The following is a 25,437-nucleotide window of genomic DNA, read 5'->3' as shown; positions in this document are numbered from 1 at the left end:
GTTTAACCTGCAAAAGAAGAGGAAGCAAGAGAGAAAACTGTACAGAAAAAATCAAGAGAAGGACTGGATGAGGCTGCTATGAAATTGATGCCCATTTCCAGAAGGTTCCAAATGGAATTTAGTTTAAGAGGGGGCAGCTGATAGGGAAACCACAACAAACCATTTCCTCAAATAAGTCCCATCTGAGGTTTTCACTAATGGCAATGATGCAGATATTATTAGTGCTCTACTAGAAGTGGGTGATGAACTGATAGTTCTTTCTACTGGGCAGTTCAGTATATCAACCATCTTGAGTCATCCCTCCCTTCTTGGTCTTATGCAGGGGTCAGCAAACTTTTTCAGCAGGGGGCCGCTCCACTATCCCTCAGACCTTGTGGGGGGCCGGACTATATTTTGAAAAATAATAATGAATGAATTCCTATGCCCCACAAATAACCCAGAGATGCATTTTAAATAAAAGGACACATTCTACTCATGTAAAAACATGCTGATTCCCGGACCATCCACGGGCCAGATTTAGAAGATGATTGGGCTGGATCCGGCCCCCGGGCCTTAGTTTGCCTACCCATGGTCTTATGGCTGCACATGAGAAAAAGAGAAAGAGACATTTGCTGATCAACTGCCTAGCCTGTTGGGCTTGGTTGCCTGCAGACAACTACACCCCATTGAGAGTTCGCCTTGGTTCAAATCACAGCCTGGACTCATGTTCTGCATTTCAGCACCTCCTGCTGGGAACAGGACAGTCTGCAGTCTTAAAAGGTTAAAAAGGTAAAGGACTCCTGACAGTTAAGTCCAGTCCGGACGACTCTGGGTTTGCCGCACTCATCTCACTTTACTGGCCGAGGGAGCTGGCGTTTGTCCGCAGACCGTTTTTCTGGGTCATGTGGCCAGCATGACTAAGCCACTTCTGGCAAAATCAGAGCGGCGCACAAAAACGCTGTTTACCTTCCCGCTACTTGCACTTTGACGTGCTTTCAAGCTGCTAGGTTGGGAGGAGCTGGGACCTAGCAATGGGAGCTCACCCCATTGGGGGATTCGAACCGCCGACCTTCCAATTGGCAAGCCCTAGTCCCTTCTGCACCCGTGTCCCTTCTGCAGCCTTAATTCCTCCTAAATATATTTGGAGCATCTGTGGTACCACTTCTCTGTCTAACTTCGTACTCGAAGGATACAAAATAATATAAAATGAGGAGCGTTGTGTAACAGATGTGTGGAGCCTTTGGCCCTCTGGATACTGCAGTGCTGCAACTTCCACCGTCCCCAGTCACAATGCCTGAATAGCTCAGTTGGTTAGAGAATGGTGCTGATAACAGAAAGGTTGGAGGTTCACTCCCCGTATTGGACAGCTGAAACTTCCTGCATTCCAGGCGGTTGAACTAGATGGTCCTTAGAATCCCTTTCTACTCTGCAAATCTATGATGCTATGATAATTTTTACGTTTGCCTTTTAGACTAGTATTACACATACTATATATGTAGCATTCTTTATCTCTCCCAGGCTGGCAAGTAAGTCATATTGTCAGAATTAATGGAACAACCCACACAGGCCTAATCACCCAAGGAGCCTACAAAGCACAGCTGATGAGGGGCTAGGTTTGGGAGCCTGTATGACATGGGAAGAGTCTCATGGGCCATAAAGAGAAGTCCAGAGGGTCATGTTTGATCATTACACCTGAATTTCTTTCCCCTGTACTATATCTAAGAAAATTAGAAGCTACACATACATAGAGAAGCATACATCTAAGTGTCAGGTGACAGACACAGATAGGGATGGGTGATGGTCATACACCTTGCCCAGCAGTTTCTCTGGGGCATCCATCAGCTACTGAATGAGATGGATATTCAGTGCAGACCTAAACAAGGTCCTCCTCCCCAAAACCCAATGAGAAGCAAACACAACAGGGCTTTTTTCTCTTTCAAATGCAGGCAGGTAAGCTTTAATGAATGAAAAAAGCAGCATGTGAAAACACTTGCCTGGTGAGCAAATGTCAAAGGGAACAAAAATATTTTACTCTGAAAGATAACAGCACAAAGCGATTGGCATGAGTTTAGCAGGACAGTTGAGGCATCAAAAAACTTGGGCATCCTTCAGAATAGTTGAACATACAGAGAACCAAAGAAGGGGATATTACTTAATGCCTTTGGAGTTTTTTGTTTTGTACTTTGAGGTAAGTAAAAGCGCAGGAGGAAAAGCTGAGAAGTCAAAGCAGCATATCTACAATCTAGCATAGAGATGGACACAAGCATCAGGAATGCTGAGCAACCACAGATCCAGTTGTCAGAGTTGTGGATTGACGGGGCTCAGCAGTGATGACACCCAGGCCTATGACATCAGCAGCAGCCATGAATGGGTATTAGGAGTTTCCAGGTACCATTTTCTTTTCCAAATTCTTCTGTTGTTGTGGAGATTGACTTTGATCTTAACAGGGAGAACCACACACCTTGGCAATTCCACGGGGTTGTCCCAGACCCAAACGGCCGTATGAGCTTCCTCCGGAGCCCCCACCGCAGGCGGTGTATCCCCCCACTCTAAGTGGCTCGCAAGAGGCGGCAAGGATTGCTCCTGGGATTACCACACACATGGGAGACGGCTGGATGACTATTTCACTTGGTGGTAACTGATTGACGCAGCCAACATTGGCTCCAGATGTTATACCGAGGCTACTCGATGACACTCCGCCCCCGTAGGATGACAAGCCCCCACAAGGTGAACACAGTGAGCCCAGACCACCGACCGGGTAGCTGACACAAGATGGGGCACAGGATGAGACGCAGCAGGGCTGGCAAGACATCTTGGAGTGATGGAGCTGGGTCTGAAATGACAAGTGACAGGCAAGAGTTAGTGGAAGAAATCAGCTGAGGAAGGGGATGCTGAAGTCCACCCTTGGAGACTTGTGCAACAATGAGGGATGTTGAAGCAGAGGGGAGAGGCCATGGTAAAAGGGAAATTACAGAGGCTAGTGCTTTGTGGAAGAGCTGGTACCTGCCTTTGTGGCTGAGATGCTCTATATTACGAGTGACCCACATGGTGTCCTCTAGATGTTGTTGGCATGCAACTCCCACCAGCCCCAGCTAATGTTGCCAAAGTCTCAGAATGTTCTGAGTTGAAGTCCACGATGTTTAGTGGACACTGCATTGGGTACCTCTGCTCTTGACTCTCATTAGGTATCTCTTACAAAAGACACTTTACAAATGGCATAGAATGATGCAATATCTAAGGTATGTAAGGTGCAGGAAAGAAAAAAAAGGTGACCACAGCAAATAATCAGATAATAAAGAGGGACAGGCCATAGCTCAGTGGTAGAGCATCTTCCTTGCACAAAGGAGGTCACAAGTTCAATCCCTGGCATGTCCTGGTAGGGCTGGGAGAGTCTCCTGCCTGAAAACCTGGAGAGTTAGTGTCCATCCCTTTTCACAGTGCTGACCAAGATGGACCAAGAGCTGGTACCCACCTTTGTGGATGCGAGTCAACCATACCTTTTCCTCTTCCTGTTTTGGGGCAAGTAGCCTGCAAACGTGTGCAGACCATGCAGGTGTCCCTATTTTCCAGAGACAGTCCCGGATGTACAGAAACCATCCTTGTTTCTGATGTCCTGCTTTTCCTTAGGATGTCCCTATTTTCATCTGAGAAATGTTGGAGGCTATGGAGTTATATTAGCCCCCAAGACAAAGGCATCTGAAGGCATCCCTGTATGGGGACGTTTTCTTAAAATGTTTAATGTTTTATTATGCTTCTGTATATATTTGTATCCTTCTAGAGGGGCTGGGGCAACCCAATCAGACAAGTAGGATTTAGATAGTAAAATTATTACTATTATGGTAATAGATGTCCCCAGTGCTCCCCCCCCCCCGAGGATACTCAAGGGTACGTAGTACTGGCACCTCTCTCTCCCCCCCCCCTCTCGTTAAAAATTGTGACACTTACTTAAACAACTTCATGGTGAGTCCTGGCACCTATTTTTCCAGAAAGAAAGCACTGGATGTCCCTATTTTCATAGAAGAAATTTTGGAGGGTATGCAGAACCAGAACTACTCTCAGCGCGGGATGGAGAAAGAAATGTGTTTCAGTTTGCAAATAAAGGCAATTTTACCTAATTTTTACATTCTGAAACAAAACACGGATGGACATAAAAGGGGCCTGCCACGTCAGGCCAGTTGTATGAAACTGTGAGGAACTAAAGTTACTGTGAAGGTCAGGGAGAGAGAGAGAGAGAGAGTATCTGAGAGGAAACAAAAATGAACAGATTCCTCCACCCCTTACTAGGATGTGGCTCACACCACTTGACCCAAAATCTGATATTTAGGAACGTAAGAAAAACCTGCTGGGTCAGCAAATGGCCCAACATCCTGTTCTCACAATCACCAACTAGATAGATGCATCTTCAGGAAAACCCAAAAGCAGAACCAGAGCAGGAGAGCAACTCTCCCCTCCTGAGGATTCCAGCGATTGGCATTCAGAAGCATTCAGCTTCCAACCACGGGAGTAGAGAATAGCCATCATGGTTAGTGATTTCATTATTTCACCCACACATATAGAATTAGAATGAATGAAAAGTACTTACCAAGAGCAGTAGCAGAAGACAGAGAGAAGGTGCTTGAGTCTGATGAGATTGGTGTCCTGTGCCATGTGCTTTTATACAGTTTCTTAGAAAAAGGAAGTCACGTCTGAATCACAGCTGAGTATCACCTTTGCTGCACATATCAAAGCTACATTGGCCTATGTTATTTTCTAAGGCTGCAAGCATATTATAGGGTCTCCTCATATTATTATAGGGTAAATATATTATAACCTCTTGCAACCTCTCATTTCAGATATTATAGTCCTTGGCTGTAGCTAATTCTACTCCAGTCAGATCAACACTGATGTGTCTTTCATTAATTTGTTGTTGTTGTTGTTTAAGGTGGTGGTTTGTGTTCATTGTCTATGTTTCCTGAACCCATAACACACCGGAAGCCCCTTAGCTTCCATTCTCCTTTATGAGGACAATGGGAACTAAATTTGCACCCATTAAAAAAAAATGCATCCAGTGAGTTATATCTAACTTATAAACCGCTGACCTGCCTACGTCTGCTTGATTCAGTGTGTACTTGGAGGAGGAATGACCAGCTGGAGAAGCGCAGAAAGAAAAAAACACCATGGTACACAAGCATCAGCACAATCAAACGCCTTCATCTGCCCCAGCTGCCACAAAACTTGTATCTCCCATATTGGTTCCTACAGTCACAGAAGGCACTGCAACTCTACAATGGTTTAACTTCACCCCCAAAGACGCACTCTTCCATTATCTCCTGAGACAGACTGAGAACAAGAAGTAGACTCAGAATCAGAGGAGACCTATTGAAATCAATGACCATGGCTAACTCCAAACTGCATGAATGGTCTGCAAATAGAAAATGCTAGTCAAGGCAAACAAGTGTAAAGGAATGATCTCAATGCTAGACTTCTGTTGATGCAGCCTAGAATAGCATTAGCTTATTTGCTTCTGCATCACACTCTTGACTTTTGTTAATCTGGTGGTCTATTAAGACTCCTAGATCCTTTTCACATCTATGACTAGTAAGCCAGGTGTCCCCTATCTTACATTCGTGTATCTAGTTATTCCTGTTTATGTGGTGAAGCTTACATCTGTCCATGTCAAAATTTATTTGTTTAGTTTTGACCCAGTTCTCAATCCTGTCAAGGTCACCTTGAATCCTAATTCTGTCTTCTGTGGCATCATTCCTTTATTCAAGTCATTTTAATATATGTTGATCATGTATCTGTTATTTGCATTCAATTCCAAGAAGGCAGAACACTGCTTTGCTACAAAATCCACAAATGTGCTCTTCCCACCAACTTATAATCAATAAAATCTCACCAACTTCTAACAAATGTATCTCATAGGGGAATGGTTGGCAGGAGCTGGGACAGAGCAACAGGAGCTCACTCTGTTGCGGGGATTCAAACCGCCGACCTTCTGATCAGAAAGCCCAAGAGGCTCAGTGGTTTAGACCACAGCGCCACCCGCATCCACAGATTGAAAAAATATTTATAATATCCCACATACATTTTGAATTTAAAAGAAAGTTAAACTTTTTTTAGGGGCAGGGGGAAGAAATGGTCAGGGGTTGGGGGACCATCCTATTCCTAATTTCCTTTCTGTATCTTATTCGTGCAAGAACATCCTTCCCTAAGATTTCTAATATGGTTTGCTGACTAAAAAAATCCTGTAAAATTTGTAGGAGTGTCTTCTAGGAGTGGCAGCTTCTGGGAAGCTCAGATTCCTTTGGATTTCTCCCTTGTTGCTTTAGAACTAAGAACAGGTGGTCGGGCTAAGATCAGTACCACACCCAGAAGCTAAAAGCATCTTTGCCACTGTAGTTCCTTTACAATATTCGGCCGAAACAAAATAAACATTAGCACCTGGTCCTGGTAATTTAAATTTATTAATTAATCCTTTCTTGTTGGCAGGTGTAAGCCTCATTACATTAAAAAATATATGCTTGAGAAGAGTTTTATTATGAAACCACACCTTTCAGTTATCCTGCCACGGTGGTGATTAAAATTGTAGTAATAGAATGTAAGTAGCACCCCGTGCTCAGTGCCATCCACTTATAGATAGCCAAAGGCATTCCTTCTCTCAGAGACTTAGATCAAAGCAACCAAGAGGCAGCTGGTTTTTGTGTTTGTGTTATAGTTATCTGTGTAAGACATGCTTCGTCATTAGGGCTCCATGGTTCACCTCTGTATTGGGGTCCTTCATTCCATACAGGATGGAGAAAGAAAAAATCTCAGGGGTGGGCAGGAGAGGCAGAGCATCAATAGGTAAAAAAGGTAAAGGTAAAGGACCCCTGAACAGTTATGTCCAGTCACAGGCAACTATGGGGTTGTGGCACTCACCTTGCTTTCAGGTCAAGGGAGCCGGCGTTTGTCCACAGACAGCTGGTCTGGTCATTTGGCCAGCATGACTAAACCGCTTCTGGCTCAACGGGACACCATGATGGAAACCAGAGTGCATGAAAACGCCTTCTACCTTCCCGCCACAGTGGTACCATCAACTTGCACTGGTGTGCTTTGGAACAGCTAGGTTGGCAGGAGCTGGGAAAGAGCAATGGGAGCTTACTCCGTTGCGGGGATTCGAACCGCGACCTTCCGATCAGCAAGCCCAAGAGGCTCAGTGGTTTTTGTTTTTTTAAAAATCAGTTTTTATTAGTTTTCATACATATATCAAACATTCAACTTAACCAAACAATCATTTTGTAAATTCTCCTCTCCCCCTTCGGGGGTGGTGCTGTGGGTTAAACCACAGAGCCTAGGACTTGCCGATTGGAAGGTCGGCGGTTCGAATCCCCGCGGCGGGGTGAGCTCCCGTTGCTTGGTCCCTGCTCCTGCCAACCTAGCAGTTCGAAAGCACGAAGTACAAGTAGATAAATAGGTACCGCTCTGGCGGAAAGGTAAACGGCATTTCCGTGCACTGTTCTGGTTCACCAGAAGCGGCTTAGTCATACTGGCCACATGACCCGGAATGTGTACGCCAGCTCCCTCAGCCAATAAAGTGAGATGAGCGCCGCAACCCCAGAGTCGGCCACGAATGGACCTAATGGTCAGGGGTCCTCTCCCCCTTGGTTTCCCTCCATTTCCGTTTCTGGTTTGTTAAAGCACTTGCTGCATTCTGCTGCTTATATATAGTAGTATATTATCACATTGTTATCTTTCTTGTTCTCTCTAATTACATTATATATGTTTATTTAAATCCTGCCAAAGAATCCATACTTTTACATTGTTTCTGCAAATATGTTACAAAAGGTTCCCATTCTTTTCAAAAGTCTCACAGTTTGTCTATCAATTTTGCTAATTCTGCATATTCCGTCAACTTTTCATGCCATTGTTCTTTGGATGGTATTTCTCCCGTCTTCCAGTTTTGTGCTATTAAAATTCTTGCTGCTGTTGTCACATACATAAACAGTGTTCTCAATTCTTTCTTCACATCTTGTCCTAAAACACCCAACAGAAAAGCTTTTGGTTTCTTTACAAATGTTATTTTAAACATTTTTTTTCAATTCGTTATAAATCATTTCCCAATAATTTTTTACAATTTTACATTCCCACCACATATGGTAAAAGGTCCCTTCCTTTTCTTTACATCTCCAGCAAATCTTTTGTTCTGTTTTATACATCTTTGTATAAAGGGCGATCTGACTGCGACATCTGTCGCCCCATTGATCACCAGGGTTGATTCGGCAGAGGCTCAGTGGTTTAGACCACAGCGTCACCCGCATCCCTACAGAGCCACAGAGCACAACCCGAAAGCGCTCAACCTGAAGCGTATTTATCCCAAGGTATGACTGTATTTTATTATGCCCCCCATAATATTTTATTCAAGCTGGCATCCCTGCCCACAAGTTGTTGACCCTGGATAGCAAGATGTTGCTCAAGGGACCTGGACACTGAGGACGTTAACCTCCAGAAATGCATGGTGGAAGAGGCAACCCAGTTTTGTAGGAAGTAGTAGATAGCCCCATTGAGGCCTGTAATTTTCTCAAATGAAAGAGGACTGCAGGTTTAAACATATTCATCAGATTAGCTGCCATAAGGCATGGGTGGACATTCGTGACTAAAGTCAAATTAGCTAAAATCTTCCCTTGGGCAAAAAGAGGATATCCGATACAGCAGGTTTGATCCACACACAACAGTATAAAAGCTATCACAACTCTTCAGTCTTTCACTAGCACCTTTCAACCCCTCCTGACGCTTCAGCGACTAGGTAAGTCTGCTCTAACTGTGCTCTTGTTTCCCCCCTCTATTTTGTGCCACCCTTTCCAAAAACTTTGAGAGCCGCTGCCACTCAGTGTGGATAATCTTAAACTAGATAGACCAGGGTTTCCCAAACTCAGGTTTCCATCTGCTTTTGGACTAAGGTTGCCATAGTTTAAAAAGTGAAAATATGGACAGAAAAGCTGTTGAGCTGTTTTTTGGCAAAGCTGTTGAGCTTTTCTTTCGAAAAGAAAACAAAACATGAGTTTTGGAGCTATTTTTAATTAAAATTGCCCACATACTGTTTACAAGGGCTGAATAATGGCTATGTCAGGGAAATTCCGGATACGTGGAAACCCTGTTTTGGACTACACTTTCCATCAAGTCCTGCTAGCTAGGGATGATGGGAGTTGCAGTCCAAAAACATCTGGATACCCAAGTTTGAGAAACTCTGAGATAGATTATGGGTCTAACTCAGTTGAAGCAGCCTCTGATGTTCCTGTGCAATAATCTGACATGTCCACCATGGCAAACTCCAGGTTTGGGGAGGCCCTGAGAAATGTGCATTCGGTTGATGGACTTAACATTCAGGCCTGTTGTGCAGGAGCATCCAAATGAACCAGTTAGATGATTTTAGACTCTGGACTGAATAGCCCTTTAAGATGCTACCATGTATTATTTAGTTTCAAAATTCAGGAAGCCAAACCTACATTTTGGGCAGGGGACACCCATTTACTCAGTACACTAATACAACTGAGGGGGCTTTGAACCTCTGCTCCAAATTCCTTTCTTGACTGTAACACAGGGCAGGTGGATATCCTTTTTAATTTTCCCACAATGGCACCCCCACACCCTTTGTAGGTCTTTCTTTCTAGTGATTAGGAAGCTGCCTTCAACTGATTTAGGATTTTGGTCCATCTTGGTCAGCACTGTAAACAGGGATGGACAGTAGCTCTCCAGGTTTTCAGGCAGCAGACTCTCCCAGCCCTACCAGGACATGCCAGGGATTGAACTTGTGAACTCCTTTGTGCAAGGAAGATGCTCTACCATTGAGCTATGGCCTGTCCCTCTTTATTATTTGATTATTTGCTGTGGTCAACTTTTTTCTTTCCTGCACCCTACATACCTTAGATATTGCATCATTCTATGCCATTTGTAAGGTGTCTTTTGTAAGAGATACCTAATGAGAGTCAAGAGCAGAGGTACCCAATGCAGTGTCCACTAAACATCGTGGACTTCAACTCAGATCATTCTGAGACTTTGGCAACATTATCTGGGGCGGGTGGGAGTTGCATGCCAACAAAATCTAGAGGACACCATGTGGGTCACTCCTAATATAGGGCATCTCATCCACAAAGGCAGGTACCAGCTCTTCCACAAAGCACTAGCCTCTGTAATTTCCCTTTTACCATGGCCTCTCCCCTCTGCTTCAACATCCCTCATTGTTGCACAAGTCTCCAAGGGTGGACTTCAGCATCCCCTTCCTCAGCTGATTTCTTCCACTAACTCTTGCCTGTCACTTGTCATTTCAGACCCAGCTCCATCACTCCAAGATGTCTTGCCAGCCCTGCTGCGTCTCATCCTGTGCCCCATCTTGTGTCAGCTACCCGGTCGGTGGTCTGGGCTCACTGTGTTCACCTTGTGGGGGCTTGTCATCCTACGGGGGCGGAGTGTCATCGAGTAGCCTCGGTATAACATCTGGAGCCAATGTTAGCTGCGTCAATCAGTTACCACCAAGTGAAATAGTCATCCAGCCGTCTCCCATGTGTGTGGTAATCCCAGGAGCAATCCTTGCCGCCTCTTGCGAGCCACTTAGAGTGGGGGGATACACCGCCTGCGGTGGGGGCTCCGGCGGAAGCTCATACGGCCGCTTGGGTCTGTGCCAACCTTCCCGCCGAGTGTCCGTTGCCAAGGTGTGCGGTTCTCCCTGTTAAGCTCAAAGTCACAGGAACAGGATAGAATTTTTAAAAATGGTACCTGAAAAATTACAATATGGATTCATGGCTGATGATGATATGATGGGCCTGGGTGTCATCAGTTCTGAGCCCCCTCAATCCACAACACTGTCAACTGGATCTGTGGCTGCTCAGCATTCCTGGTGCTTGTGTCCATCTCTGTGCTAGATTGTAGATCTGCTGCTTAGATGTTTTCTCTTGACCTTGATTAATGTAATCCAAATGGGAATTGCAATGACATGAAATGTTATTTCCTTCTTTGGTTTTCTGTATGCTTAACTATTCTGAAGGACGCCCAAGTTTTATTGATGCCTCAACTGTCCTGTTAAACCCATGTCTGCCTTTGGATTCCTTTGCTTTCAGAGTAAAATATTTTATTTTTGTTCCCTTTGACATTTGCTCACCAGGCAAATGTTTTCACGCACTCCATTAAAGCTTCTGCATTTGAAAGAAAAAGAAATGTTGTGTTTGCTTCTTATTTTGAAAAAACCCCAAACCTTTTTGGGCCACACAGATCATCCATCCATCAACCATCCCTAGTTATCTGTCTCTGTCACCTGATACTTAGATACCTTTATGATTCCAATTTTCTGAGATGCATTCTAGAGAAACAAAAACTCCCACACTTCCTTCCAGACCTCATCCTCACCAACTCCTCTTTGCAATCTCCTTGAGTGTTTTGTCCTGCATGGGATGTTTCATGGAATTCTGATAATACTACTTTCTGGTCTGGATGGAAGATAGAGAGGACACTGAGTGCAGTGTGTGCGTGTAAAAAGGATCTAAAATATAAATGTAAAATTTACATTTGTTGTTCCGCCCATTTTTCTCTCTGGTCCTGCGCACCTCTGACATGTGGCCCCCAGAAGGTTAACCAGACTAAAAACTTGCCCTTTGAAGATGGATCCCCATAACTGGTATATCATCTCTTACCCTTAGGCAAGTTGAGGCTCTTCCACATTTCCATTTGCCTTACCACTTTCACCCTGGAAAACCAGTGTTTTAGCGCTGAATCGAGACAAACATCAATCAGGTTTTCCGCAGATGGCTGTGTGGATATTTCACCCCTCCCACTGCAAGAATCTACTGACAATGTTTTCAGAAAGGAGGGGGCGGAATCTGCTCATCGCTTCTTCCGCTCCAGCCTGACTCTGCTAAAAAGTCTGAGTGTTATCTGTGTAGAGATAAGATGACTGCTTAAGCAACTGTAACACTCATGCAGTACAGTAGCCTCCGATAGTCGTTAGTCTTTAGTTTATTTTAATTTGCAGTAGCTGTAAAAGAATAAAGAAGTTATGCTTCAGAGCCGTCGTTTGTGTAGTTCATACTCTGCTGTGCTCTGCTGACTTTGGTGCTCACAGCTCAAAGCTGTGAGTCCATTGCACTTAGACCTGCTTCCCTGCAGTGGAAGGTCTCTGGAAGTGCTTTCCCAGTTGGGGCTGAAGAGGTTGAGCCCAGTTGTTGGCACCGGCTCAAAGGCGAAGCTGACAGGCTGTATGTTCCGATTTAGTGCTAAAGTGTGAGTTTACTGGGGAAAAGCAGTGGGGTAAAGGCAGAATCACCTGGGCCCATGCCTCAAAAGCATGGGGCATATGGAGAAAAGCTCAGACCCATGCTTTCTAGGCTTGGGACAAGAGGAAGTGCAGACAGAGTCCTAAATCTCAGCATATCTGACTGGGTCAAATTTCCCCTTTGAATGGCCTACAGTTTGAGTGGAATCACCCGGAGTAGGGCAGGTGAGAAACAAGGATTGCTTACGCACACCCAAAATAAACACATTAGACATGTCTAGAGCTAAAGGCCACGGGGTGGAGACAATAGGTAGGCAGGTTTTTTCTGCTTCTTTCTTAATGCTATAACTCAGGGTCATCCAATGAAGGTACTTCACTCAGAATCTTTTCAAATTATGGGTGGCATTAAACTACACTTTGGAGAGAGAATATTATGAAAATGGTATACAGGTGGTACATGACCCCAGTCAAGCTAGCAAAAATCTATCATCTGCCCGATAATAAATGTTGGAAATGTAAAGAAACTGAAGGTACATTCTTTCACCTTTGGTGGACGTGCCCAAGGATTAAGGCTTTCTGGGAGATGATATATAATGAATTGAAAAAGGTATTTAAATATACCTTCTTGAAGAAACCAGAGGCCTTTCTCTTAGGCATAGTCGGCCAATTGGTGCCAAAGAAGGATAGAACTTTTTTTATGTATGCCACAACAGCAGCAAGAATACTTATTGCAAAGTATAAGAAGACACAAGATCTACCCACTCTGGAAGAATGGCAGATGAAGGTGATGGACTACATGGAACTGGCGGAAATGACTGGCAGAATCCGAGACCAGGGAGAAGAGTCGGTGGAAGATGATTGGAAGAAATTTAAAGACTATCTACAGAAATATTGTAAAATTAAGGAATGTTAGAATGATGTTGGATAGAAATTAAGTGGTTTTCAGCTGTAATATTATAAGGGAATATGAAAAATGGATTATTATTAATAGGTAAAAATTCAATGTTACAATAGCTTAAGATTAAAGACTAGGATAAACAAAGAGGGGAAGGATTTGCTGAACCAACAAACTGAACTGGAATACAAAAAAGGGAGGTGTGAGGAGGTCCGGGAAATAAGCTAATGAAAAATAAGTAATGGAAAGAGTGAGTTGTTTTCAACCATTTTTATTTTGTATTTTCTTACTTTTTTATTTTTATTTTGTAACACTTTGAAAATCTTAATAAATATCTTATAAAAAAAAAAATAAACTACACTTTGGGACGCAGGTGGCGCTGTGGTCTAAACCACTGAGCCTAGGCTTGCTGATCGGAAGGTCGGCAGTTCGAATCCCCACGATGGGCTGAGCTCCCATTGCTCAATCCCAGCTCCTGCCAACATAGCAGTTCGAAAGCACGTCAAAGTGCAAGTAGATAAATAGGTACCGCTCCGGCGGGAAGGTAGACGGCGTTTCCGTGCACTGCTCTGGTTTGCCAGAAGCGACTTAGTCATGCTGGCCACATGACCCGGAAGCTGTCTGCGGACAAACGTCGGCTCCCTCAGCCAGTAAAGCGAGATGAGCGTTGCAACACCAGAGTCGTTCATGACTGGACGTAACTGTCAGGGGTCCTTTACCTTTTTTAAACTACATTTTAGTCATAGAATTGTAGAGTTGGAAGAAATCCTAAAAGTAATCAAGTTCAACCCCCTGCAATGCAGGAATCCCAACTATAGTATCTATGACAGATGGCCATCGAAGCTCTGCTTTAAAACCTCCAATGAAGGGAAGTCCACTACCTTTCAAGGGAGTCTGTTCTACTTTGGAACAACTCTTACCGCCATAAAGTTATTCCTGACGTTTAGTCAGAATCTCCTTTCTTGTAACTTGAAGCTATATTTCCTCTCTGTCTCCTCTTTTCCTTGCTAAATATACCCAGCTCCTTTAACCATTCCTCATAAGGCTCAGAGTAGACCCACTGAAATTTATGAACAAGACTCCATTAATTTCAACATGAGAAAAACGTGGTTCATTTTGCTCCCACAAGAGGTAGCAACAGGTACCAATCTGGACAGCTTTAAAAGAGGATTAGACATTTCATGGTGGATAAGAAAGCTATCAATGCCTACTAGTCACAAGGGCTGTGTAGAACCTCCACAAAGAATTATGGAGGCTGTAGCTATGATTCCCAGAGTTCCTTGGAAAGAGGAACTGATTGTTAAATTGCTCTAGGTGATAATATTGATGGTGTCTTTGCACTGGGCTTTCCTTCTCTCCCTCCCTTCTCCCTCTGCTGAAGCCTGATGGAATTGCAACCGTCAGGTGACAGCTGATAGTGGGACAAGTCTGGTGGAGCTGGTTTCTCAGATAAGTTATTGGAGTAGGCTTACTTCACTCTTCATTCCTGCTTCCTCTGCAGCAGCATCATGGGATAGATGCTGCTAGGTGATGGTAGAAGGAGGGGCCTGATGGAGCTGGTTCCTCAGAAAAGTTGACTGAATGGCCCTCCTTCTCCTCAACCTTGCTCTGCTATGGTCTGTTGGAATACCTTTTGTTTGTTTTGTAATAGATTTGGGGGGATCCACCTAAGCCCTAGAATTTAATAAATGGTAGGATTTTGATTATTTGGGATGAGATGGGAGAAATACCAGCTGCACAAGAATTTCCTGGCTAGCCTATGCAAAATGACCTGGCCAAGCTAGGGCCATTAAGAAACAATACAGGGCCATCGAGAGCCATTGGCAATGCAAGAAAACTCCTTCCCCTTGGCCTGAGGTGTGAACAGAGACTGGGGGGTTGGAAGCTTGCCAGGGTAACTGGGGGTGAGGAAAGGAGAGTTTTTAGCAAGGTGATCTGGGAAGAAGAGAAAAGGGTGGGATGGCTGATGGTTGACTGGGAGAGATGTCTTGGATTCCAGGGCTGCACTACAGTGGGGGACAAGTCCCTCTTGAAATGACCATGCTGTAAGATCTGGACGCCATGCAGACTGAAGGTGTAAATAGGTGAATAAACCATATTTCTTAAACTATGAGAGTCTCTGCCATACAGTGGTACCTTGGTTCTCAAACACCATGATACTCAAACAACTTAGAACCCAAACACTGCAAACCCGGAAGTAAATGTTCCGGTTTGCGAACTTTTTTTGGGAAGCCGAGCGTGCTCCGTTTTGATTGTTACGCTTCTGATTTGAGTGCCACACTTCTGTTTTGAATGTTATGCTGAGGTCTCTGTTTTTGCTATTTATTTTGTGTTTTGTTGGCTTTTTTTGTGGCTGTGTGGAACCCAGTTCAGCTACTGATTGATTGATTATGTGACGGCAGTACATTATTTATTGCTTTCATTTTATGGATCAATGGTCTCATTAGATAGTAAAATTCATATTAAATTGCTGTTTTCCGGGTTGTTTTTAAAAGTCTGGAACGGATTAATCCATTCTGCATTACTTTCTATGAGAAAGCACACCTTGGTTTTGGAACACTTTGGTTTTGGAACGGACTTCCAGAACAGATTAAGTTTGAGAACCAAAGTACCAATGTATATCAATTCTCCAAAGGAACACAGACCCTGGAACCCCCAAGAATCTTGCAGAGAGTGGGGGGTGGCACATGACTTTTGTAGCAGTTTGTTTTTGTTTAGCAGTTGTGGAAACCTCTTATGCCCAGGTGCCAAATAGTGATGATTCATGATGATCTTTTCCCCACCTGGCCTACTTATTGAGTTAGTCAACTGAGGACTTGCTTTGCAAGTCATTGTAGTATAGTGATTAGAATGCTGATAGAGATGAAGGTTCTAATCCCCTCTCAGCCAAAAAGCTCAGTGGGTGACCTTAGGCAGGTCACAGTCTCTCAACCTAACCTACCTCACAGGGAAGCTGTGAGGATACAGTGGAGGGAGCAGGAGAACAGCAAGTGTGCCATCGAGCTCCTTGGAGGAAAAGTAGAACATAAATGCAGTAAGTTAGTAAATAAATATTAATATGTCAGAAGTCTGGTAGCAGATGACGGTGCTCCAACAGAAAATTGTATGTCATTCAGGATGGAACATCAACTCGAATGGACCATTTTCAGCTTCAACTTTTGCATTTCCCCTCAGAAGAGCTCTCTGAGTTACACTACTTGGCAATAAAGATCTGTTCCATTTTGAACCTTATTGTATAATTTTAAGTACCTTTATTCTGAGGGGGCTTCTGTGCAAAACAAATGCAGACCACCATCCAAAATCCTGTTCTCACAGTGGCCAATCAGATGATTCTAGGAAGCCCACAAACAAGTGATGAGGGCTGTCCTTCTCTCCAGTGGCGTTTGATATCCCAATGGGAAGCTGTTCCACAGCTGTAAGTACAGTATTCAGAGATGTACTGTCTTTGAAAGTAATATATATTCATCACAACTAAGAGCCATAGACTAGTCCAAGAGGATTTCAGTGGTCCATACTTCTTCTATGAGACATCTTTCTTCTAGGACAGGTATAAGGGGAAACTGGCATTCCCAGTGATTATGAACTCAACTCCCAGCATACCTGTAGATGGGCCACACTGACAGATGAAGCTGATGGGGTGTTGCGGGAGTCCAATGTCTGGAGGTGCCACAGGTTTCCCACCCCTAATGAAGGGAATTGGGCCCTGTGTAACCTCTCTGAGAAACATGTCTGGGTTTTTGCAGCCAGTCTTTAGGTGTTTCCTCAAATCCCACTGAGGAGGAACTTTCAGATTTCAAGTCACACTTTCACTTTGTTCAAGGGCAGCTCTGTATTTTAATATTCCCCCTTGTGCCTAGTCATGCTCAGCCATGAAGCTCTCTGGTTGACCTTGAACCATGATTCTTAGGATTCCCAGTCAACACAATATGACTTACTTCTGAGTAGACATGTGCAGGATTGAACTGCAAAAAATAGTTGTGTTTATTGGCAAATGAACTGTGGTTTTTGTTTACTTTTACTTTTTTGTTGTTGGCCATAGACAGTGTGAGGAAGTAATGGACTGGTATTTTGAAAATTTGAAATAGCCCATAATTAAAATGTCATGTTTGTGGGGAATGTAATGATTATGGGAGATAGTTGCAATAGCACCTCATTAGTACTCACATAAAATTGATGGTGTGGGATTTAATTGTATGTTTCCTTGGTATTTGATTTCTATCACATTTCCGTTGCTACCTCTTAAGCCATAGATGAGGAACTTCCACAAATCCAGATTTTGAACTATGACTCCAGTGATCCCTGGCCATTGGCCACACCAGTGGAAACTGCTCTGTTAGGGAAAGTGGGGGCACTGTCCTACCAATCTCAGTCTGCCTTTAGCCTTCACCCACCTTCCTGACTTCTTGCTTATAACCAGCCCAGGAGATAATCCAGACTGTTAGCTTCCTACCCCTCCTCCTTGGTCTCAATGTTGCCCTTATAGAACCCATCAGGGAGAAGGAAAGAGACAAAATTAGAATAAGTTGGCTTTGTCTGTCACTGGCTTTCCCTGATTACCACCCAACCAATCCCAATGGACAACATCCACCACTGGGCCATGTTGGCTGGGGATAATGGGAATTGGAGTCTGCAACGTGCACAGAGAAACATGCCCACTTACTTATCTAGAATTAGCCCATTTGTCTATCTGGGTAGGTATTATCTACACCGGGAATGGGGAATCTGTGGTCCTCCAGATGTTACCAAGCTACAACTTTTGACCATTGGCTCTGCTGACCACTGGGTCTGGTGGTAGCTGGGAATCCAACAACATCTGAATAGACATGGGCTCCCTAGCCCTCTATGAGTGCTTTTAATGTATGATCCCTGATTGGTTGGGACATTATTGGACTAGGACAGGTGTGGGGAATTCAAGGCCCTCTGGATATTGCTGGATTACATATCCCATCATCCCTGACCATTGGCCATACTGGCCGGGACTGATGGGAATTAGAGTCCAACAACATCAGGTTCCCCATCCACGTTCTAAATCATAGGGTGGAATCTAATTAGGTGGAGTAAGTACTACATATATTTTTGTACAATGCATTTTATTGTCTAAGCAACAAAGCCAAAGAACATTTTCAAATGCCTTTAATGAAGTCATCAGATGGACTTTGCAAGTATCTTTGCATGACATAAGTTATGGTTGGTCCTCCCCACCTGGTCCTCCTCCATTTGTCTCCTTCGCTAAAATGTTGACATTTACTGTATTAATATCCTAACAGTGTTTCGTAACTTTGTGGCCCACAAAAGAAACCGGTGTGTGCACGCTTAGTGCATCTTACTTCTGAGTATGCAGGTTTAGGATTGCAGTGAATTACTGCGAAGTGTATGCCTGCTAATGTTCTTCATGGTACTCTCTGCTGGTGTTCTCTGCTTCCAACATACCTCTGATGAACCAGATGCTTTTGTTTCATAATATTATTTATTTCACCTTCTATGTACACAGCACTCTACATAGCATAAGAAGAAAGGTATCTGGCTCAAGGAATGTACAAATCTGCATTAGGTGTGCCTAATGACACAGAGGCTCAACAATACCCTCCAAAGAGGCATTGCCATTACATTTGGGTGGGCAACTCCAATGACATATAGTTCTCCCCTTTACCCACACTCGGAAAGGAAATACCTGGATAAATAAGACTGATATTTAAATGGGAGGGGGAAATGTGCCTCTGGTACCAGCAGTTTAGGAAGCAATCTGATGGCCAACAAAGATTATGACAGGTATGGGAACCTGTGGCCCTTGAGAGGCTGATGAACTACAGTTTCCCTTGACCACTGGCAATACTGGCTGGGGTTGACTGGAGTTGTAGTTTTGCAATATCTGGATGATCCCTGGTCAGCCACCCTTGAAGTATGGTTTAGGCCAGGGAACGGGAACATAGGATCCAGCAAATAGGATGAAGTACAGCTCCAATCACCCCCAACCATTGATGATGCTCAACAGTGTCTGAAGGACCAAAGGTTCCCTTGATGCTATTTTAGGCCTACTAACTCCTCTTCCACGTCTTCCTCCACCTCCTCCCACCTCTCAACCTGCGTCTTCTGGAATGCTCTGGACATAGTCACCTGAATTGCCCCACTCCAAAAAGAAAGACTCGGGCTAAAACTGTAATTCACAGCACCTGTGATTATTATTGTTGTTGTTTTCAAACTTCTACTACATGGATATACAAAATGGATGATGGCTGCCGATCCTGAACCTTTGAGGACAGGCGCCAATAACAAGTGTGGCCCCAATGTGTGGAGCATTGCTCCAGACTCCGGTTCCTAATGCAGCCCCTACTTCCTGTCCGCAGCGCCTCCTGCCTGAAACGGGCCTATTGCAAGATGGCCGCCGGCAAGCCGCACCTATGCTTCATGAAGGCAAGTGGTGAAGGTGGCAAAAATGATGGGTGGCTCAGGAGGAAGGTGGCAGTACCATGGAGGCAAGTGGCATGGATCGAAGCCACATTCTGGGATTTCACAAGGCGGGGGCTCCGGGATGAGGATCTCTAGGTCTGTCAGCTTTGTTTCAGCCACAACAGCTGGTGGTTGCAATAGGAGCGTTGTTGAGGGGAGGCTTGTGCTGCAGGAGACGTTGTAGCCACAAAGCTCCCCGGGGAAAACCATGGCTATGTGGTGGGAGGCAAATCTAAAATGAAGTGGGGAAAGACACATATCACAAATAATGAAGCAATTAACCTAAAGCAGGGGTGTTCAACTTCCAAGAGACTGCGACCTACTCCCACTATGAATAAACTGGCAGTGATCTACCCATTGGATCGACCAGAATTGTTGAGTTTTTTTGGGGGGAAATGACCAAAGTTGTTAAGTTGTTGAGGTTTTTTTTTGGAGGGGTGATTGGGCAATCGCTGGAGCTCAACCAGAAATGACCAGGGACAGCCCACAATCAACCTGTAGATCGTGATCGACCGGTTGGACAGGCCTGACCTAAAGCATTGGCCTCTAGCTATGATGGCTATGTTTCACCAACACTGTTTTGGAAGCATGTCTCTGAATACCAGTTTCTGGGAATGGCATGTGTGGAGTGTTGCACCCAGGTCCTGCCCGCGTGCTTCCCATTGGTATCTGATTGGCAGTGGCTTTCCAGGGTCTATACAGGGTCTGGAGGTGTCCTAGGGATTGAACCTGGGACCTTCTGCATGCAAAGATGATGCTCTACTCCGGGGATGTCCAACTCCCAAGAGACTGCAATCTTTTTTTAGGGAGGAGATTCAAAAATGTTGATAAAGGGGAAAGGGGAAAAGTTGCTCACCAAAAGATCGCTAAGGAAGTGATCAGCCTCACAGCGAAAACTCCGTCTTCCGTTCTAGCGATCATGCATGAATGGTGGATGGGGTGAGGGGGTGGGGCCAGTTGCTCTTTTGCCAACACAAAGGAACGGGAGCCCGCGATCGACTGTTCTACCAACACCTCCTGGGGATTGACCAGTAGATCGTGATTGACCTGTTGGACATCCCTGCTCTACCCCACTGAGCTATGGCCTTTTCTCAATGTCTTTTCTACACAAGAGATACTTTCAGGATTCTTATATTGGGTATGAGCAAATCAACCCCCACTCTCTCCTTTCTAGATAAAGTTGGGTGGCAATTTTGACCAGAGGCCTTCTTAATTTTGTCCATCACCAGGGAGAAGAGAACTGATCATTACCACAAACAGTTTGACTGAAAAATTGCATCCTCGTTGTCATCTTCATCATCTTACTATTTTTATTATCATTACTACTATTTTACCACTACTATTACTTATTCTTATTACTACTGCTACAACTAATACCATTACTACCACTACCAATACTACTGTTACTGCTACTATTACCATCTACTATTACCAATACTATTACCATTACTACTACTATTACTATGACTATTACTCACAATCCCCAGATAGGTATAGACAAATTTATATATTTCAGATTCTCAGAGTTTCTCATATTCTGCATATTTCTGCATCATATATACATGTCCTCACAAAAAATAATCAGAATTGTAATGCAAATTTCTTCTAATATGGACATTTTCGTTTGCATTTTTGCCTAATAATACTTATTTTTGAAAGATGCTATTTGTACTAATATGTGTATTTTGATGCACACAGTTCCCTAATCTACATAGTTTAGAGCACATTGGGACAGGGTTGGGAAGCTGTATTGGAAATTCAGAGGAGAACAAATTTCAAAGGATGGCTGCATTTCAGTTTGTGTATTGTCTCAGGAAGTGGGGAATAAATTGGAAACCAAACTAACATCCTCCCCACATTCCATATAGTCACAGACAGAAATTTGAAGAACCCTCATAAAAACGGAACACAGCAGTGCTATTTTTCTAGAAAAAATGGTGCGGGAACTCACCGTGAACACCTCCCTCATTCTCTTTGAATGGCAATGACGTCTACCTGAGAGTTGCCAGAACTGAGTTCCAGTGAGTTCCGGCTGAAAAAATGCCCCAGAACATGGGTAGTTACTTTATTCCAAGTCAGACCATTGGTCCACCTTTCTCAGTATTATCAACCCTGGCAGCAGTTTCTAAGGGTTTAAGATAAGGAATTTCGCCCAGTCTTACTCAGAGATATACCTTACTCAGCCTTACTCAGAGCTATACCTTCAGTATACCTGAAGGTGCGTCTCCACCCCCATCATTCAGCCTGGACACTGAGGTCCAGCTCCGAGGGCCTTTTGGCGGTTCCCTCCCAGCGAGAAGTGAGGTTACAGGGAACCAGGCAGAGGGCCTTCTCAGTAGTGGCACCTGCCCTGTGGAATGCGCTCCCAGTAGATGTCAAGGAGGTAAACATCTATCTGATTTTTAGAAGAAGACATCTGAAGGCAGCCCTGTCTAGGGAAGTTTTTAATGTCTGGTGTTTTATTGTGCTTTTAATTCTGTCAGGAGCCGCCCAGAATGGCTGGGGAAACCCAGCCTGATAGGTGGGATACAAATTTATTTTTATTATTATTATTATTATTATTATTATTATTGCCAGGGATAGAGGCTGTGACCTTCTGCATGCAAAGCAGATGTTCTACCACTGAACTATGCATATTCCACTTCACCAGTCGTCTTGTTCTTTTTGTTACCTGTAAAATCCCTTGGCTGTTTCATCTACCCCCACGCCACCCTCCACCCCCACATCAATCTGGCGTGTTGCTTTAAGCCTGCAACCCCCAGTTTTGCATGCATAAAAGAGAACTAAAAATATGTAACCATAAATATCCCATAACGCTTAGCCACATAGCTACTGAGAGAATATTGGGGCAGCCAGTTTCTGCACACCCATTTTATTGCATCTAAATAGCTACTTGAACTCCTTTTTTAATACAAAAAACTTGTTGTGCGTGAAAGCCAGACACCAGGCATAACGGCACAAACCACTCCTAGGTTGTAAGCATCCAATGCGACTTTTACTCTGAGTAGACCAATTGAAATTAATGAGTCTAAGGTAGTCATCCTCCTTAACTTCAATGAGACTTCTCTCAGTAAGACTCACATTGGATATAACCCCCCCCCCCCCAAAAAAAAACCCCTGCTGTGATGAAGGATTGTTTGGATGACATCTAGGTTTCCCTATGCATAGCCTTGCCTTGCTATGCTAGCCTTCATCAATGCAGGAGACCCACCACTAAGGAATTTCCCCAAGACATCTGCCGAAATGACAGACAGGTGGAAGCTATGGCTGGTGGCATTTCCATCAGCAATAGCCCATGGAACCTTCTGAAACATAGCTTTCAGAGTTAGAGGTAAGATGGCAAGGGATCTCAAGATGACCCTGCTGCCGTCGCGTGATAGCAATGGGCCTGATCCAGGCCTCTTTTCCTGTACCAGCCTGGGAACTGGCACAGCAAAGAGGCATCCCCTTTTATCTTCCACCCCCGGCTCTCATGAGCAGTGGGACTATGGCAGGATTGAAGGCTTAGCTGATCCCTCAAGCCCTGCTGCTTTTAGCCACAAGGTTAACATGACATTTGCCCTGCTACCTGCAAGTAAGCCACGCTCAATATAGTGGGTTTTTTCCTCTCAGCAAACATGCACTTTAAGCAAAAGCAAAAACTCCTACCCCACAATTGGTGTTTCATTTGCTATACAGAGATCTGAGCCCCTTGCCTTTGAACAGACCTTACCTGATTCTTCACAAGTTTCAGCAGATTGGGCTGGAAGAGAGCGGAGGAGGAAGAGCTCTTATACCATCTGCTCAGGAGCCTCGCAGGTAGGAAACACCCTCTGCTCATGTGGCTCCAATTTTCCCGCATGCCTCGCGCTTCTCTGAAATTGCTATAATTGTTCCTCCTCCCTGATTACAGCAATTGAGCGTTGTCTCTCAGCACCTGGTTTTAATATAGGGCAGCAACACATTGCTGTTACACCCTTCTGCTTCCTTTTAATTGTATCGAGGGAACATTGGAGCACCAAACCAATGCTGATTTCAGCAATCCTTGGTTTGGAAAACTGCCTGTTCCCAGACTCTCAGGCTTTTCCCCCAACAAGTCAGAAGCAGTCGTCTTCCTGAGATGCTCCCTCACTCCCAAAAGCAACTTTTAATTTCGCTTGCCTGCCTTTGAAAGTGTCAGAACGTTTGTTTGTTTTTTGTTTGCTGAAAGCCAGCCCAGACTTAGAACGTGCACCTCACATTTCCTTCAAGTTTGTCCAGAACCCTCCGAGGCACAGTTTGTCTAAAGCTGATTAATAAACTAATGGCTGTGATTCATCTTCTCTATAGCTTGTTTCATGGTGGGGACAGGAGAAAACAGCTGTCTCGGAGACTTATCTTCAAGGATCACCAGACACTTTAAATTAATCCCTTGCAGTCACTACATCAGTGTCTTTTGAACCTGAAAGCTGTTTTCTATGATATGTAAATCAACTGCAGGGTTGTTGTTAATGATTTTGAAGGATAGCGGCAGTCTGCGCTAGTCTAATCTCCAGCACACTGCAATTCTGAGGTTATTATTGGATCTAAGGCTACAAAGTGGCTTCTTAGACTCACACTTTTTCTTAGGACCTCTTCTGTGTCAACCCCAACCACTTAGGGGTGTGTGTTTGTGTGTGGAGACATCAGACTTTATGGCAGGGTGGAACCTGTGGTCTTCTACATGTTGTAGAAGTTGGAGTTGCACCATAGTGTTGACCATGCTAGCTGAGATGATGGTAGGTTGTAGTCCAACAACAGATGGAGGGCCACAGGTGTTCTCCATCATTGAACTAGACCACCACTTCCCTTTCATAGCTACTACCACCACAACTCTGTTTTCTTCTAACACAGGGACTAGGAACAAAACAAACAATTAAACGCGGAAAGGTACACATAGCACCTCCACTCTCAATTCATAAAGTCTTTTTCACAGTTCGTTTACATTCAGCCATAGTTATTGTGTGGTTGGGGGCAAAAGAGGGGGGGACCTATTTATATTTTTATTTTTATTGGCATTGTCAGAGATTGGAGGTTCCAGAGCTTGGTTGGTTGTGTTTGGCTGGTTGCAGTATAGTTCGTTTGTATGTGTGAGGGTGGAGTGGGGTTGTCGGGTCAGATTAGCAATATTGATTCATATGCTGTTGTGGGGGATAGGTCATTGTCTTATTATGCCTGGCCACCTCATGAGAAGAGAAGACTCCCTGGAAAAGACCCTGATGTTGGGAAAGATTGAGGGCACAAGGAGAAGGGGACGACAGAAGACGAGGTGGTTGGATAGTGTTATCAAAGCTACCAGCATGAGTTTGACCAAACTGTGGGAGGCCGTGGAAGACAGGAGTGCCTGGCATGCTCTGGTCCATGGAGTCACGAAGAGTCGGACACAACTAAACGACTAAACAACAACAACAACAAATGTGATAAAGGGGTGCCAAACTAGGGTGAAGGCATCCTCCTTCACTTGTCCCCTTTTAGGTTAAGTTTGTTGGTTAAATTTTCTAGCAGGGCAGTTTCCCATATATTTTGGTACCTGTGTCCACTCCTGATAGGTCCTTCCAGTGTCTAGTTAGGATATTCCTAGCTGCTGAGAGTAAGTGACTTATGAGTTCCTTGTCGTGTGTTATTGTCCTGGAAAACAGGATATGCCTTATTGCACTAGGGTTCAACTAGTTTCTCTGTATGAAGTGTAGGAAGCTGCTGTGTAGTCAAACCCTCAATCCATCTAACTCAGTATCATCAACACCAGTAGCTTTCAACTGGTGAGTCAGGACCCACCAGTGGGTCACAGCATGATCCAAGGACGGTCACAATAGGAGCACTGTCACCATGAAAATATATGGTAAAAGATTAAGAAATAGATCCCAAATGTACGTTTGGATTAAAAGCAGGTTTTGGAAGG

General features: G+C 44.3%; 2 long non-coding RNA genes across 2 annotated transcripts; both read right to left on the bottom strand.

Annotated features, from left to right (window-relative positions):
* Positions 1-1,974: 1,974 nt before the first annotated feature.
* Positions 1,975-5,413, bottom strand: LOC308465138. The gene is made up of 2 exons (XR_013980273.1): positions 4,562-5,413; positions 1,975-2,812 (listed from the first exon to the last, which is right to left on the bottom strand). It is a non-coding gene; the product is annotated as an uncharacterized lncRNA (long non-coding RNA).
* Positions 5,414-18,542: 13,129 nt separating this feature from the next.
* Positions 18,543-23,746, bottom strand: LOC308465575. Its single transcript, XR_013980505.1, has 2 exons — positions 23,254-23,746; positions 18,543-19,773 (listed from the first exon to the last, which is right to left on the bottom strand). It is a non-coding gene; the product is annotated as an uncharacterized lncRNA (long non-coding RNA).
* Between the last annotated feature and the right edge of the window lie 1,691 nt (positions 23,747-25,437).

Source organism: Podarcis pityusensis, assembly GCF_964106645.2.
Source record: "Podarcis pityusensis genome assembly, chromosome: 16".
NCBI lineage: Eukaryota > Metazoa > Chordata > Lepidosauria > Squamata > Lacertidae > Podarcis > Podarcis pityusensis.
The sequence above is the reverse complement of the archived record's forward strand: the minus strand, read 5'-3'. Positions and strand labels throughout refer to the sequence as shown.